At 45.5% G+C, this 16923-nt stretch overlaps 1 protein-coding gene across 1 annotated transcript in view; it reads right to left on the bottom strand.

The window, feature by feature from the left end:
* The window catches only part of DDR2 (discoidin domain receptor tyrosine kinase 2), a 58535-nt gene extending 45989 nt beyond the window's left edge, over window positions 1-12546 (bottom strand). The window contains exon 1 of the mRNA XM_053391175.1: window positions 12336-12546. The gene's annotated coding sequence lies outside the window, so the exon portion shown is untranslated. The remainder of the gene's footprint in view (window positions 1-12335) is intronic.
* Window positions 12547-16923: the final 4377 nt, after the last annotated feature.

The raw sequence follows: 16923 nt of genomic DNA, 5'->3' as shown, positions 1-16923 counted from the left end.
AAAGAAAGAGATGCAGAAAGGCAAAAATCTGGAAAGCAGAGCCCGTGGCAGCCGATTTCCTAAACAGATACTTTTGCTGCCTTTGCCTTCCATTTGCTTTGCCTTCTTCATTTTACTTCCCTCACGTCCGTCCGTCCCCCCGCCTCAAAAAAAGGGGGGGTGTTTTCATGTTTATTTTCTGGTGGTGTTTACATTGTTGGTTTCCCCTAAACAGCATCCCTCCATATTAAAATGTAAGGTTTAAAAAAAAAAATTAAAGGAGTCTGTCTCCTTGCTTGCTATCCCTCCTTCCCACCCTTTGATAAAAAGGGAGAGATTGGGGAGATGGGGGAAATGGAGGGGAAATTTAACTGACTGCCTCATGCTGAATTGGAAGGTTGGGTACTGTGAGACTGATGGGGAGTGTGTTTGTCCATAAGCAGTGCAATCAAATGTGTGTCTACTCACAAACAAGCCCCACTCAGTTCAATGGGGCTTACTCCCAAGAAAGTAGAAGTAAATTTAGTTGAACACAGTGGGGCTTATGCATGCATAAAATTTCACTCAGACCTCTGAGTGGGGAAGCAGATGCAACTTGACTAGGAAATCACTTAAACTACTCTTAAATTAATTGAAAATATATTCAGTATATCATATGGAAGTTTATTTAATGTTTTTACTAAATCTACTACCTCCTTAAATTTTAAATATGCCCACAAAACTGCACAGAACAGTAATATATTCCCCAGAAATCTTTAATGGTTTAGTATCAGGGGTCAGCAAACTTTTTCAGCAGGGGGCCGGTCCACTGTCCCTCAGACCTTGTGGGGGGCCGGACTATTTTTTTGGGGGAGGATGAACGGATTCCTATGCCCCACAAATAACCCAGAGATGTGTTTTAAATAAAAGGACACATTCTACTGATGTAAAAACACACTGATTCCCAGACCGTCCGCAGGCCAGATTGAGAAGGCAATTGGGCCAGATCCGGCCCCCGGGCCTTAGTTTGCCTACCCATGGTTTAGTTGAAGCAGAGGTCCTGAGACATGGGGGGCAGATCGTCGTGTGCGCATGATTTCACATGTGTCAGGAGGCTGCAAGGCCCTGGGAGGCCCTTCACCACCACAGGGAGAGTTGGCATGTATGAGCTGAAGCATGTTATGAGACATTAGGTGGTGATACATCACAGTGTTGAAAATTATCGCCCAGCCCTACTGTCTTCCTTTGCACATGGGACATATTCAAATACTGATCTCCCATTTGCACAATACGATGTATCCTGCTCAACTAGCCTGTTGTACAATAAGCAAAATTCAGAGGTGCCATCTTATTTTGATAGCATAAGAAATAGAAGTGGAAGCACAACTCAGTTTTGAACCGCTCATCTCCAAAATACCCTGAAGGACTAGCTGGGTTGGAAACACATGGGATCGATAAATATTTTTCTGTCTACTCCATTGTTTATTGCTTCTGCTTCCAGTTACTGTTAAAAGCACAGGAGTAATGCCTAAAAAAGAAGTTGGCAGCCTCATTTGTTAATATAGCTGAAATCTATTTCTGGCATATTTTATAGAGCCCCAAGAATTATTTTAAAATTCATTAGAATGTTTACAATGTGAATACTGAAAGGCAAGAATAGAGAGAATGAAATAAAATCAGCTCCTCAACCTAAAACAATGGAACATTCCAAGTGTTTACCCAAAGACACACACTTAAATCATATGACTCAGCTTAGGGAGTTGATTTTTTGGCAAATTTCCTAAAAATAGCTCAAAAACTTCATATTTTTTTTTAGCTCAACAATTTTGCCCCCCCCCCCGGTGCTATTTTTCTAGAAAAAGAGGTGCCGGAACACACCAAGAATGCCCCCCTCTTTTTCTTAGAATAGCACTGATGCCCACCTGAGAGGTGCCAGAACTGAGTTCTGGTGAATTCTCTCTGAAAAAAAGCCCTGTCAACAACTGTTGTTTCCATATTCTCACTTTTTGAAACATGGCAACCATAACTCAGTTGGGCTCACTCCCAGTGCCCTAGGCTATTGACCCCACTCCCTTCAGCTAACTAGAATGGCTCAATGAAAGAAAGGCCCTTTGTTTATGCTCAGGTGCATGTCCTTAATCAGCACATCTGCCTATGCAGAAAGAAAGTGTCCCTGGTTACCAGGGCCCAGCAGGCTCAGAGTTGCAGTGATAGGATAAATAGCATTTTGAGCCAGGGGTGCCATTGGTCACCTCCCCCCACCATGGCCAGCACTGCAGGGCACACCTAGGGGCTGGCCAGGTTCATCCCCGCCGAGTTCCCAGGCCCAAGAGGGTGCAAAAATTGTGCCTCTCCACTCTGGCTTGGAGTGGATCAGAGCCCTGGACCGCTCCTCCACTGCTCTGGTTGGCTCAGGCTCCTCTGGCTAGGGTGCAAAGGAGGGGGTGCCAGTAAAACTCCTTGCCCAGGGCACAAGGGAGCCTAGGTTCACCTCTGGATACAGGTGTGCTGTTATGGGCCCTCATGCTGTTCCCTGCAAGGACCCATTCGTGTGTGTACAAAGCTGAGGGCCACAGGCAATTACATATATTTTTAATCAGAACGTTATTGGAATTTTTGGCATAAGAAGATTAAAACCAGCAAAGTATAAAAAAGAAAATGCAACAAACCATACCGCTGTAGTTGCACTGAGTAATACAGAACGTGGTAAGTACCTAGGGACAACACTAAAAGGAGGATTCAGGAAGAACCATGAATTAAGCTGCATCAAAAGAACCACATGCGAGAACTACCACATACACAGACCGCACATTATTGCCTACCACTCCTCCTGGCCTTGGGATTAAGCAAAACGATAGAAGCGCTACATTCTTTTTTACGTGGGGAAACGGGGATTGGGTTGTCCTTCTCTTGAGGACCTATTCCAAATATCAACCCCTCTCAGTGGAGCTTCTTTCTGCTTCCCGGGGCTCAGCCTCACAGGTCTTCTGGTTGTGGCCTTCCCAACTCACTAGAAGGGAAGGATTCCTCCCTTAAAGCCTGGCCTCATATGGCATTCCTGTGACTCTTTCTCTGGAATTTGCCACAAAGAATTACCCTCCGGTGGCACCTTGTCTGGAAATCTCAGGAGGTATTCACTCACCACTGGCAGCCAATGGTCCACCCAGGAACTGAGGCCTGGGAGCCCTTGCTTTGTGTGGGCCTGCGGGAAATTGCCCCCATGGCTTCCCACCTCACAACCCCTGGGCAGTGCTGCAGCTTTTTGCAGTGTTACCAAGTTGTGGCTTGTGCAGGATTGCCAAACCTAGCAGTGTAGCAGACCTGCTACTCCCAGGGATGCCTGTGAAAAGCGCCCAGGCCCAGCTCCATTTGCTGGGATCCCAGTGAAGTCTCTGCCATGTGGTGCAGGTGGCTCTCAAAGGATGGCTCCCATCGCCTTGTAGGCTTATAGTCTCAGGGTGGTGCTGATAATGCCAAGGTTGCAGGTTTGATCCCAATATGAGACAGTGCATATTTCTGCATTGCACTAGATCAGTGATGGCGAACTTTTAGAGACCAAGTGCCCAAACTGCAACCCAAAACCCACTTATTTATCACAAAGTGCCAACATGGCAATTTAACCTGCATAGCTCATTTTTTCTGTGTGTTTCACATTTCTTCTTTATGACTGCTCTTGTAATAAATAATCCTTCATAAAAGTTATTGCATTACATTCTTCATTAAATTATATTTCTATTTCTATATAATTTCATGGTATAACTCAGTGCTTTTTTTCTAAAACAATGTTTAGGGGTACTCTCATTTTGACTCAATAAAATCACCACTGGGGGGGAAATAAATACAGTGGTGCCTCGCAAGACGAAAAGAATCGGTTCCGCGAGTCTCTTCGTCTTGCGGTTTTTCGTCTTGCGAAGCAAGCCCATTAGCGGCTTAGCGGATTAGCGGATCAGCTGATAAGCGGCTTAGCGGCTTAGCGGATCAGCTGTTAAGCGGCTTAGCGGATCAGCTGATAAGCGGCTTAGCGATCAGCTGTTAAGCGGCTTAGCGGCTTAGCGGATCAGCTGTTAAGCGGCTTAGCGGATCAGCTGATAAGCGGCTTAGCGGCTTGGGAAAAGGGGGGGGAAGGAAAAAAACCCTGCAGGAACTCGCAAGACATTTTCGTCTTGCGAAGCAAGCTCATAGGAAATTCGTTTTGCGAAGCACCTCCAAAACGGAAAACCCTTTCGTCTAGCGGGTTTTCCGTCTTGCAAGGCATTCGTCTTGCGGGGCACCACTGTACAGTTCAAACTGGGAAAAATAAATACAGTGGTACCTCATTTTTCGAACAGCTTAGTTCCTGAACTACTTGGAAACTGAACACTTCAAACCCGGAAATGAGTGTTCCGGTTTTGGACCTTTTTTTGGAAGCCGAGCATGCTCTGTTCTGAGTATAGCTTCCGTTTTGAGTGCCACACTTCTGTTTTCCTAGCGAGGGAATGCGGGCCAGGCAGCAAGTGAGCAGGCACCTGCCGCCCTCCAGCGCTGGGTCCCTCTGCCACTGCCACAACAGCAACCACCCTCTCCGCCATCTCTGACAGCCCCAGCGCTGAGTGAGGCAAGGCTGGGCCGGTGGCAAGTGGGCAGGCAAGGGATGTTGCCACGGCTGCACTCCCCTCAAGGGAGAAGTTTAAAGGAGCCCCCACCTCCTCACCAGATCCCCTGCAGCCCCTGAAGGCAGCCAGGCTGAACAGTTGCCGGGGTTGGGGAAGGTGGAGGCAGCCTGGAAGCTGCATCTGAGAGGCCCTGCACCACCTGAAGCCAGCCAGGCGCTCCTCAGCTGAGCTGCCTGATTCCGCTCCTACTTGCGTGCCCTGCTGGGGCGATGGCACGGTGACCAGAGAGGACTCCAAGTGCCCTCCCTGGCACTGTGCCCTAGGTTCGCTACCACAGATGGTCCTCAGAGTCCCTTCCAACTCTCTGATTCTATGATTATATTCAGCAGATGCTCAAAATGACTCCTGCTGCAAGCTCCTCTTCTTGGGCCCCAACACTTCCTCCTCAGCTGCGCCTCTGCTGGAGGGGCATCACTAGTTCTAAAGGGAAGGGATCCCTATAGACTGCTGTCTCCCAAGGCGCTGCTGCTGCTGCTGCCTTCTTCCCTTCCTGCTTTTTTTAAACACTGAAAATACACTTGATATTCCATTCATTTGCCACACATCTTGTTTGTGCTACAGCATGCTTAAGGTATCAAAACATATCAAAGACTTCCCTTATTTCCTAGGCTTTGTAACTGATATAGCAGGTACTCAGAGCTCATGAATCCGTTTAAAAACTCTTAAAGTGGAACAACATTCCTGTAAAAAGCCAACTTAGATTTTCTGTACAGTTGACTCACCTCCCTTTAGCTTTCTTTGCACTTACAATTTGCCATCACCAGAACTGAGGATATTCATTCTACTTGTTCAGAAGCTTGCTACACCAGCGCAGATCTCATTCCACCTAGATACCTTCTTTCAAGTTTCTATCATTCATGGTTGTGAGTCTTCCATAAGGAAACTTATGGACATGGTCTGCTGAACCCTCCAAAATCTGGTGGAGGCTGGCTAGTCAGACCTCTTTGTGTTCAGCAGGTTCAGGATCCTTTACAGATCCCCCTGCCATCATGCTACTGCCCCCACACCTTCAAACTCCATCATCTGGAGGGCACTAGGTTGGCGAAGGCTGGTCTAACATATAGAAGTAAAAAAACAGATGGGAATACACATACACAAAGCTCCAATCTAAACAATGGTCGGCCGTTTACACACACGCCCTTGGTTGTCTGGCAATCCTGGAACCTAGGACATTGACTTGATGTGCATTCCTCTCCACAGAGCACAGTTTATTCATTTGGAGCATTTGTACCCTACTCTTATGCCAGAAAGGCTCCCAGAGTGGCAGCAGCGGAGTGCATGCCCGCACGGCCTGAGGCGCACCCCGAGGGGGGCGGGGCGCAGAAGGTGACCTCCGCGCACCACAGTTCAGGGTAAGAGAGGGGCAGGGAAGCTGCCGCCCACTCTCCTCCTGCTCTCTACCGCTGGGTCAGGGCAGACTCAGTGGTGGAGCTGCTACAGCCAGGCCAAAGCCAAAGAGAGTGGGAGGCAGCTTTGCTGCCCACATTCCCCCTTCTCTCTGCGGCCAGGCGTGCCTTGCTGTGGGCTGCTCTCCACCGCCGGGTCAGACGTGACCCAGTGGCAGAGCTGCTGCGGTTGGGCGCAAGGTGTGCTGTGGCTGAGGAGGGTGTGACAGCGCTGCCGCCCACTTCCTGTTCTCAGCCTGACTTGGGGGCGTAGCTGCGCCAGGCATGAACGCCACAGCCAAGGGGCACCTCCTCCTTGTGCAAAGCCAGGCTCCGATGAAGGAACCTGCTGTGGGGGTGCCTGTTTGTGCCCCTCACAAAATTGTGCCTGGGGCCAAGGCCCCCACAGCCTTCCCCTATGCTATGCCCCTGCAGAGTGGCTCTCATATCATCAGTTTTTAAATGACAAGGCCTGGCTGTAGGCTTACCATCTAAAAGGCATGGCTCATGAGGAAAGGGGCAGGGAGGGAAGCGAGGAAAAGCTCACTTTGGTGCCAAAACTTAGGGCTTATCCACACTTGCCTTTTGCCCTGCTTTTTCCAGGCACTGCTCCACCCTTTAAAGCTCCCCGTCTGAGTGTTTGTGGTTTTGCCCCAAAGCTTTCCCTGTGAAAACTTGCTCCTTAGAACTCGATCAGAACAAACATCAATTTGAGTTTTCCATGGATAGCTGTTTGCTCTCATTAAGCTTTAAAGAACAGGAAAGCTCTGGAGCAAATGAGGTGGGAGGGGAGGGTGCTCAGACATGGAGCTTTAAAGAGTGGACCTTAATGCTGAACAGCAGTTCTTAAAATGAGAAGATGGAATGGAAACAGATCACAGGTAGGAGGCACCTGATGGAAGGAGCCCTGCTTCTCATTTCTCCCACTGAGGGAGCCTGATGGAATGGCTGCTAACCACATGACAGGGGAGGAAGAAGCAGTCCAATCTTGCTGGCTTTTCAGAGCTCATCCATATGCCTGTTTGTCCTATACCTAAGAAATCAGAGAGGTTTTCTGCTTATCCCCCCACTTTCCCTGGGAAAACACCCTCTTTACTGCTGATTTGAGGGTGATTTGGATCCGATTCAGTGGTAAACTGTGGCTTTCCCCAAGAGAAAGTGGCAGGGCAAATGGAAGTGTGGATATACCCACAGAAATACTAACCAAGAGAGTATTGTGGCACTTTTTGTTTTTTGATACAACAGACTAACATGGCTCTTTGGATCTATCTAAGAAGTCAATCACATGCTGACAACAACAAAGAGTTGTGTGTTTAAGCACCGGGAAAATGCAGTTGGCCTGAACAGAATTCCATCTAGATCCCCTGTAATAACGAAGTAAGACCTGCAGGGGGGGGCACACACACTAAAAGCAATCCTTTGCAAAGACTTAGGGCAGATTTGTAAACCTCCCTAATGTATCAAGCTGAATGAATCAAGCCCCCCAGCCATCACCTGTGGTTATAGTGAAACTGACACGGGGACAAATAGAAGAACATACCTTCACCCCTGTATGGCTCCCCTTTATCACATACACAGCCCAACAAGACAATGACAAAAATCCATCAACAGCATACAAATCAATATGGCTAACCTGATCCAAAACATCCACCCACCCCACTCACACACGAAAACAAAGACCACCACAGCCAACCACACATGAATAACCACACCCTGGGCCAACCCCAACCTCTCTCACCACTGAAGGAACACAAGTGAACAGCAAAGAACCCGCACAAGCAACGCTGACACCAAACCCTACATATAGTAAGTAAAATAGAAACATCGCCACCCGACCCCACCCCCACCCGTCTCTCCCCCCTCCACCTCCTTCCCCCTTTTCTTCCTAATGTCTCAACAAATGAAACTCATTTGTAAAAATGTTATATGGGGGAAAATACGAGAGAGAGACATTGCATACACTTTTGTAAATCAAGAAAATATTTAATAAAAAACACCAAAATAAATAAATAAAATAATAAAATAAAATAAAAAACCTGTGGGCATAGTGAGCTCCTAGTGGTCATTAAACATGACCAGGGCTTCATTTGGTTTGGGTTGTCTTATGTCTTAGTTAAGCCCTATTCAGGCATCCAGGAGACTGTGTGAGAGCACAAACTGGCGGGGGGGGGCAGCTGGGGGCACCCATGTTGGCCCCACTCCCAACATCTCTGTGCAGGCTGCACCCTCCTCTTCAGTTCTTCAAGCGTTTTGTGTGAAGGGAAGGTCCGAAGAGACATCCCAAACATGTTCTGCTAAATGTGCATACAAGCTGACTTTCAGACCTTGCATGGGGTTGGAATGCGCAACAGTGGGGATTATAGGAGCAGGAATGTTAAGGGTGAGAGACCAGTGGGCCTTCCTGGGCCTTCTTTGACCACCTGAACAGGGCTACATTGCAAACTCAAGTGGGGTAAACAACACCGTTCTTTCCAGGTGCTATTAAAAAACAACAACAAGAAACTGCTCTGGATCTTGGATCTAGCTCTGGATCTGGCAGTCCTAGAGCCATCTAGGCTACATTTGGTAAGGATGCCACACTTTCTCTTGTCAAGCCGCCTTCCCTTGGGGGAAATAGCTCTTTAATGCTCAATCGGAGCAAACAGCAATTTGGGTTTCCCTGGATTGCCATTTGTTCTGATCTATCACTAAAGAGGAGGATTTCCCTTGGAAAGGAACATGCTAAAGGTAAACAGCTCAGACCAGTTCTTTCTAAGCATGGCACAAGTGCAAATGTAGACAAGCCCTCATTATTTGTAGGAAGGACAACCTGTTTATTCATAATTCATCCTGATTTGTTTTCACAAAGGTTATGCAGGAACCTTTAATACACTTTAAATGTGCAAACAAAGTTCTGGTATGTGCTTGAAAATCCCCTAGCCCCCCAAATATACTGACAGTCTAGACTCTATAGAGGTACTTTGGGTTTGTACAATTAAATATTTTATTAAATTTCAAGGCGGGGGGAAGCATAAACATAAACATTTTCAAAACAATTGGTTTCCCCCCGCCCCGGTTTGCAAAATTAAGTGGGATTAAAGTGCTCTGTTGCCCTGACACAAGAAATCCACTTTTATTTTTTAAGAACTGGGCCTTTTTCAGTTTAGAAAGTGACAGGGAAATGCACTGAAAAGTACAGTTGTTCCTTGTTTATTGAACAGCTTAGTTGCCAAACAGATCGGCTCCCGAACGCTGCAAATCCAGAAGTAGGTGTTCCGGTTTGTGAATGTTTTTTTGAAGCCTAACTTCTGACACGGCTTCCACTTGAGTTCAGGAAGCTCCTGCAGCCAATTGGAAGCCACATCTTGGTTTTCGAACAGTTTCAGGAGTTGAACGGACTCCCAGAACAGATTAAGTTTGATAACCAAGGTACGACTGTATTGGATGAACAAATGATTAATGAGAAGACGTTTAAAATACCCCACAAACAAATAAGAACAAATGCTCAGTAAATGACTGCATATGATCTAGCCTCTGCATAAACTTTGTGCAAGCAAATCAGAATAAATACTCAATTAAAAAATAATACTCTAAATGAAATGTTTAGAAGGGACAGAATCCTGCTGAGGTCTAAAGCAGCAGTCAAACTCCATTAAAAAGTATTCCACATATTCTGAAACATCACTGAGAATAGAATAACATTTTACTAAAGACTGCATTGCTATACATTCAGTCACTCTGTAATTCCTGAACAATTTCTCCCTTTCCCCATTACATACTAAAAATACAGAACCTAAGAAATTTCCAGAAGAAATCATTTGGCTATTGAGTGTTGAGTGTTTGGCAGCAATGTGTAAACTCAGAAAACAGAACCCCCCTTTTTTTAAAAGATTCAATCCTTTGTAGCACACACACAAATTACTTATCCCATATTTTAGGGCCCACATCAGCTGGGGCATCGTCCTTTTAGAGGCACATACATTAAGTAAAAGTAAGGTAAAGGACCCTGGACGCTTAAGTCCTGTTGAATTTGGCTCTGGGCTTGTGGCGCTCATCTCACTTTACTGGCCGAGGGAGCCGGCGCTTGTCCACAGACAGCTTTCTGGGTCATGTTGCCAGCAGGACTCAACCGCTTCTGGACCCTGTGGCGGAAGCCAAAGCGCACCTACATTGCATACATTAGCAGTTAACTGAAAATGGGGATTTTGGCTCTTAGCTCCTGGACAGAATGCTAACAGGCCCCTTAGAGGCCTGGTGGGAAAAGCATGCTGGGAATTGTAGTCTCCCTTGGTTGCACTTCCATACCAAGGATTAGGCTCTTGGCAGCAATCTGATACATTTTAAACAAATCTAACAGCAAGGATTTGAGTTGCTCTGAGCTCAGTTGGCAGCTTGACAAAACCGGGGGTCTCTCCAAGTCAAAACTGCAGAAAATTGACTGCAGTATCATGAAAACTATTTTAGAATACCTATGCTAAGGAAAACTTCCTTTGGCAGCATTGTTAGTGCTTCTCCTCAAGTGGAAGGGAGATGCTGCATTTGTTGATTTGCAAAGGTGAGGTTATTATTGTTGCTATTATCATTATTATTTTTATTCATGGTATTTTTATCCACCTCCATCATTCTGCCTGGACACTGAGGTCCAGCATCGAGGGCCTTCTGGCGGTTCCCTCACTGCGAGAAGCCAAGTTACAGGGAACCAGGCAGAGGGCCTTCTCGGTAGTGGCGCCTTCCCTGTGGAACGCCCTCCCATCAGATGTCAAAGAGATAAACAACTACCAAACTTTTAGAAGACATCTGAAGGCAGCCCTGTTCAGGGAAGCTCTTAATGTTTAATAGGTTATTGTATTTTAGTGTTTTGTTGGAAGCCGCCCAGAGTGGCTGGGGAAACCCAGCCAGATGGGCGGGGTATAAATAAATTATTATTATTATTATTATTATTATTATTATTATTATTATTATTTCAAAACACGACAATCTGCCTAATTACCAAAATTGCATTTTCTCATAATATTGTTTTCTAAAGCATTTCTTAAGGGTGGACCATCTGGGCAGCGCGGAGCCTACAGGTACCCAAGCCACCGTCTCACTCCCAGGAGAGACGGGTGGCTCAGGCGCGCTGCAGGCCCCGCAATGAGTGCCGCCCGGCATTTTGTCACTCCGCTCAGTGGTGACACCCGGGGCAGACCACACCTACCACCACCCCCTTCCTCCACCCCTCTCTACACCAATGGCCATGATAACTAGAGCCATTTCTTGTGGCTTTATCATGTGTTCTTCTTTGGTCTGTCCTGAAACTACTGACCATCAGTCCTACTGGGGGACAAGTTTTAGGGTCAAGTCTCAAGAGGAAGAAAGCATTCTCTATCCACTTTCTCTACACCAAGTATAACATATTATTGTAATGTATGCTACTTTATGTTACTTTTTATGTTCCCCGGGACTTTTTCACTCACTACACAACAGCAAATGTGAATATACATTTAACAAGGAATTGGAGTCAATCCCTGATGAGAATGTAAACAAAGATGGCTTATATTTATGTGTGTAATTTGAGGCATGTTCTTAAATAATTTGAGAGCTACACCTAAAACAAGTCACATGTGTAGTGGCCTTTAGCATTTGGAGATGCATGTGCCAGTGCAAATGTAAAACGAAAAATCACATTCAGATTCTGTAACTAGCAGAATTAAAGGTCTCCCTCCGCTCTCCCAACCAGGCCTTCCTGAATCACGGCTCCAGAAGAAGGGAAACAGCCACGGTTCTGTTGCAAGACCTCTGGCCCTTGGGGCTTTTCAGAGATTGGACCAGCAGCCTTTGCTTGGATGAGCTGTCGGCGCCACCAACAAAAGGAGGAGCAGTAATGAAAAACAGGGTTGTCACGAGGCACACACACGCGTCCGATTAAAAAAAGGGGGGGCTGTGTATGTTATAGCCTCTCAACGGAAGCACTTTTACACAAGTTGCAATCCTCAACTCTTGAATAACTTCTAATTTATAAGCCGCGGAAGCTAAAAGGGCCTGCCATCTCCATTTTCCTCTAGCTCCAAAGCCTCCTCTTTGAAAATGCCTCCCATTTTTCATAACCGTCAAGGGAATCTGTAATCAAGCAGTTTGGCCTGGCATGCAAACAATCTTTAAATATATATATATATATTTAATTCTTCGTATGAAAGGTCTGCCTGGGAAACGTACACTTCTATCCCCTCACTTCGTACTCTTATTTCCCCGCTTTACGCCATTCCAAACTGGACTAGTCTTTGTTTGAGGGAAGGAGGCGAGCTTCCTTTCTGCTTCTTGGCTCAGATGGACGAGAAGGGGGAGACCCTTCTGTTTTTCAAAAACATCATAAAGTCCATACCTGGATGCTAAGATGAACTTTTAGGGGAAGAAGACAGGAGGTTTTCAGAAGTTTAATCCACTGGGTTAAGGGGAACGGGCAGATTCCGCTTTCTCGCCCTAGATGGAGAGGCCGGGCTGGAAAGGAACTTCTTCAGGCTGATGCAAGATGCCTTTGCGAGCGATTTAGCATTCTGAGGATTCCTGGGCCCTGGCCAGAAATCCCACAATCCAACATATTTCACATTTGGTTTCAATTAGGGAACGAGAAGGGGGAAGAAAGTCACCAATTGGAGCAGGCTCTTTGGAGGCTTTTTTCTTTCACTCAAGGAAACTTGAGCTAAACTATAATTTATGGCAAAACTCATTCATTGCAAGCGGAGGGACGCTGTAGCAAACAGGCTCCAGGGATCTATGCAGTCCGCTTTTTTATATTAAAAATAGGCTTCGTGTTTTATTTTTTATTTGACCCAAATGAGAGGATTTGGCATGTTTTACTGGCTTGCAAAGCGTCAATGAATAAGCTGAGAGAAAAATATCAATATGGGTGACATATGAGCTGTAAGGTGTTTTTAACATAAATATTAGCAACATGACTTCCCCCCACCATTCTTACACGGTGGGATTGCAGATGGTGGAGTGATAATAATGGTTCAAGTAGCAAGAGACTAGGCATCAGTCAGGAACATATTGTTGCAGGCCACCCCAGTCTCTGAGCGGTGAGAGATTGCAGGGGCTCAAGGGGTTTTCTTGGAACAAGGGTCAGCAGAGAATGTGGTGTGCTTATGATATATGGCTTATTTACATATATATACAACCTGATACTTAACATGGAGAAGGCTCCCAGTATTAACACCCCAAGCAGTCTTCCCCCATAGTCACAGTCTTGAATTCCCGCAGAAATCAAGTATGGCTCTCACTCGGACTTCTGCCTGCTTCTCCCCTAGCCTACTGGTGTCTGACTACCAGTCAGGTGAGGGAGGGAGGGAGGGTCCCACCCACTTGCCCTCTGGCACAGGGCATCGTCTTTTGTTATACTAATGACTGTCCTTAGAGCCATTCTCTCACAAAAAAAACACACCCAACTAGTTCAACAGTTGAGTCCTCCATCAGATTTCAACCCTTACTGGATCCAGAACCCCAGGGATTAGAAGGGACTTGGGCATCATACAGACTGACTCCCCCCAAAAATTCATAACAATCTAAGACAATGGTTCCCAACCTTTAGGAATAAACAGACTACATTAACTCGAGAAAATAATGAAGACAAAAAACTGTAGTGAACTCTGTAATGCTGTTAAATGAAGTCTCAAATGTACTGAAATCAGAGAAGCAGCAAAATCCATTCCCCACCCCGTTGGGCCCACTAATTAACAACCCAAGCTATTAATCCTGAAAGGAATACATTTATTCAAAAATAAAAATTAATTTATTTATTTCCCCAATAAACCCACTGATCAACTCAATTGATCAATTCAAAAAGATATGAAAGATAAATTTAGCTATAATTATGAATTCATTTAATTCCCTGTATGTAAACAAAATGTATTTATTTATTTCCAATGAACTCAGCTGAAGTAATCCCCAAAAGAATTAAAACGTTTAATTGCCACTAATTTTCCTTTGTGTAGACTCAGGAATATCAATCGTCTACTTCAGTGAAGTCATGGGAGGGGTTTTCTAGCTGCCCCCCTCCTTGGCGCTTCGAAGCCTTTGAAGGAGCTGCTGCAGGAGAGGGGCTGTTTCTGAGTCTGAGGGGAAACTGTGAGGTCCCCTTGTTATTTCTGCTTTTGAATGCTGCATGTTGTTTAAGTAATCTTGTTATATTAATAGTATTAAATTTTGGGAGTTGCTTTTTTTTTGGTATCTTATTCTGTTGTTGCACACCATCCCAGTCTCCTAGAGGTGCAAAATCCCAGGGGCTCCAGACGTTTACACAATTTTTGTGTTTCCTTTGGAATGAGGGACAGTAGAGACTGTGGTGTCTTCAGGATATCTGGTGTATTTACACATATATACAACCTGGGCCTATGATGGAGGGGTTCGCAACATTAACACCCTAAGAGGGTCTTGCTTTTCCCATAGCTACAGCCTTGGATTCCAGAAGAAATTAGGCATGGCTCTGTCTCTCAGCCTGCCAGCTTCCAGCTTCTAGCTCCCAAAACAACTCTCAACTCTGCCTTTGTCTTTCTAATTACCACCCATTTTCTGTCTGGCACAGAGTCACTTCCTTTGTTTCCGTAATGACCCACGCTTAGAGGGCCATTACCTCATCAGGAAGCTATCCTGGCTATTCCAGGAATTTGAATCCTTGCTTAGACAAATCCTTTGCTAGATGCAGGAATTAGAAGGGTCTCTGCACACAGCCTACCCCCTTCTTCTGAACCACAGCCCAAAGAAGGGCTTGTGAGAGTGGTTACCAAAGAAGGTTGCCAAAAACACCAGTTCTAGTGCTTTATTAACTAAAGGTGTAGATCAGCCTGCCAGGTCTTCCAGGCTTTGCAGACACTGCCAGGTCTTCCAGGCCTTTGCAGCCAGGAGATGGCTTCTCCGCACCCAAGCAAACATGCATTACATCCTTTGTGCACAAAGCAGCAGACATCACTTTGGCCAGGACTTCCCCTCACTATCCACCTGACCAGATGAGGGCGTAGGCGGCAAATACCCAAGTCTTACAGATAGCTCCCCTTTCTGGGCTCAGAGCCCAGCACCCCGAACCCACAGACAAGGATAGCCAGCCAATCAGTGTATATCAAAGCAAGTGAATATAAACATATATGAGCTCATTGCTACAACCACAACCAATTAATTGTGAGGTTATATTAACTTTCAAAATGGTGAAGCTTCTGGAACACTTCATATTTGGTTCAACACACCCCTCCAGCTCATAGCAATATTTTAGTTTTGCTATGTTATTATGGAATCATTTTTGTAGTGTTTGTATGAAATGCACAAGTCACTTTGAGTATGATGTCTTTTGTAAAAAAAAAAAAGCGGCATAAAAATAAAATGAATGAAATCCCTCATCCCTGTAAGCAAAACCATTTATGTATATAATTAATCTATTTATTATTTGTATTTGTGGTTTTTTTTTAATAAGCCAATGGGCATTAGCAGCAAAGCTACACAGACAGCCCCAAATGGTCTGCCCCAAAGCCAGAACCCATTCCCCCAAAGAATCAGGCAACCGCCACTCACATAATTTATCCCAACAAAGCACCGGAAGTAAACCCCAATAATGCCGAAAACTAAGGATCCTGAAGGTAACCACTAATTAGGAGGCAGAAAACCCACCAACGATCCACAGGGCAGAGCCCATGGAAATAAAAATAGGTGCAGTGTAAAAGAGCGCAGGGCTCCTCAGGCAAAGCTGCAACGCCAAAACCCACTGCACTTCCATGCCTTGTCAAACTCTTCTAAGTACACCTCACACCAAACACCAATGGAGGTTAGTGGGGAAAGCACACGTGAAGGCTACCGGACTGTGTTCTTGCGCTTTCCAGTAGTCACAAGCTTCAGAGATCATACGGTGCTCCTGGGGGTTCTGCTGTGAAGAAGGAGAGGGAAGGCAGGCGAAATCCATCAAGCTCTGGCTCACAGACCCTGTGAGATAACTTAGGGGTCCACAGCCCCACAGGCTGAGAACCACTGACCTAGGGAGAACGTTCTCATGCTGAAATATCAGCTGGATCCTGGGAACACATCATGCTGCTAAGAGAGCTCAGCTAGATATTTGCAAATGTTCAAAATGCTCCAAGGTGTGAAGCTTTGCAGAATTCTGAACTTAAAGCTATGTTGCCTAAGGATTCATAACCTCAGTGTTTTTAGACTTGCTGGCATCTCTTGATGGTGTGGATATCTGCAGGCATTAAGTAACAAATTTCATACACCATCCATTGTCAGATACCGAAGATGCAAATGGTCAAATCCGACATTTTCTCGTGTGCAGTTCCCAAGTGTCAGGGCTGGGCTTTGGACAGCTGCCAAGCGAGGACCCAGGTGAAACAGCTGTTGCTCTGGGAATCTTTTTAGTCCTCTGAGAGGGAAGGAGGCAAAGGGGTGTCTGGGAAGCCCTGCAGACCAGGAGCCCTCTGGCCTCTCAGCCACATGCAGATCTGTGGTCAAATACTGCATTTACGGTACTAAACCATACAAAGACCTTTTTCCTTTCCCAAGGTTTTAAACATTGCTAATGTCCAAAGTGTCTAATTATTTTAAGCTGTTGTTGATTGGAGATTTTCTTTTCTTTTCTGGTGCTCTTATATTGTTTTATTTGGTTAGCAGTATCTATGAAAATAAATTAACAATATGTTTTAGTAATAGGATAGTAAAGAGCATGCTTTCTGACACAGTGCGATACTATACATGACTCTTCTTAATAATAATAATAATAATAATAATTTTATTTGTACCCTGCCCTCCCCGGCCAGAGCCGGCCTCATTGCAGCTGACATCATAAAACTAACACAGTATACAGAAGTAAATCTCCTTGCGTTAAATGGGGCTTTCTCCCAGAGGTGTGCATTGCCATAACTCTTTGACTCAGGATATGTAGGTTGCAGGTTTTTGCTACTCTATCATGAGGGAAATGCTCTCCACATGTGCTCAGA

The sequence above is a fragment of the Podarcis raffonei genome, chromosome 6 (assembly GCF_027172205.1).
Source record: "Podarcis raffonei isolate rPodRaf1 chromosome 6, rPodRaf1.pri, whole genome shotgun sequence".
Taxonomy (NCBI): Eukaryota; Metazoa; Chordata; class Lepidosauria; order Squamata; family Lacertidae; genus Podarcis; species Podarcis raffonei.
The sequence above is the reverse complement of the archived record's forward strand: the minus strand, read 5'-3'. Positions and strand labels throughout refer to the sequence as shown.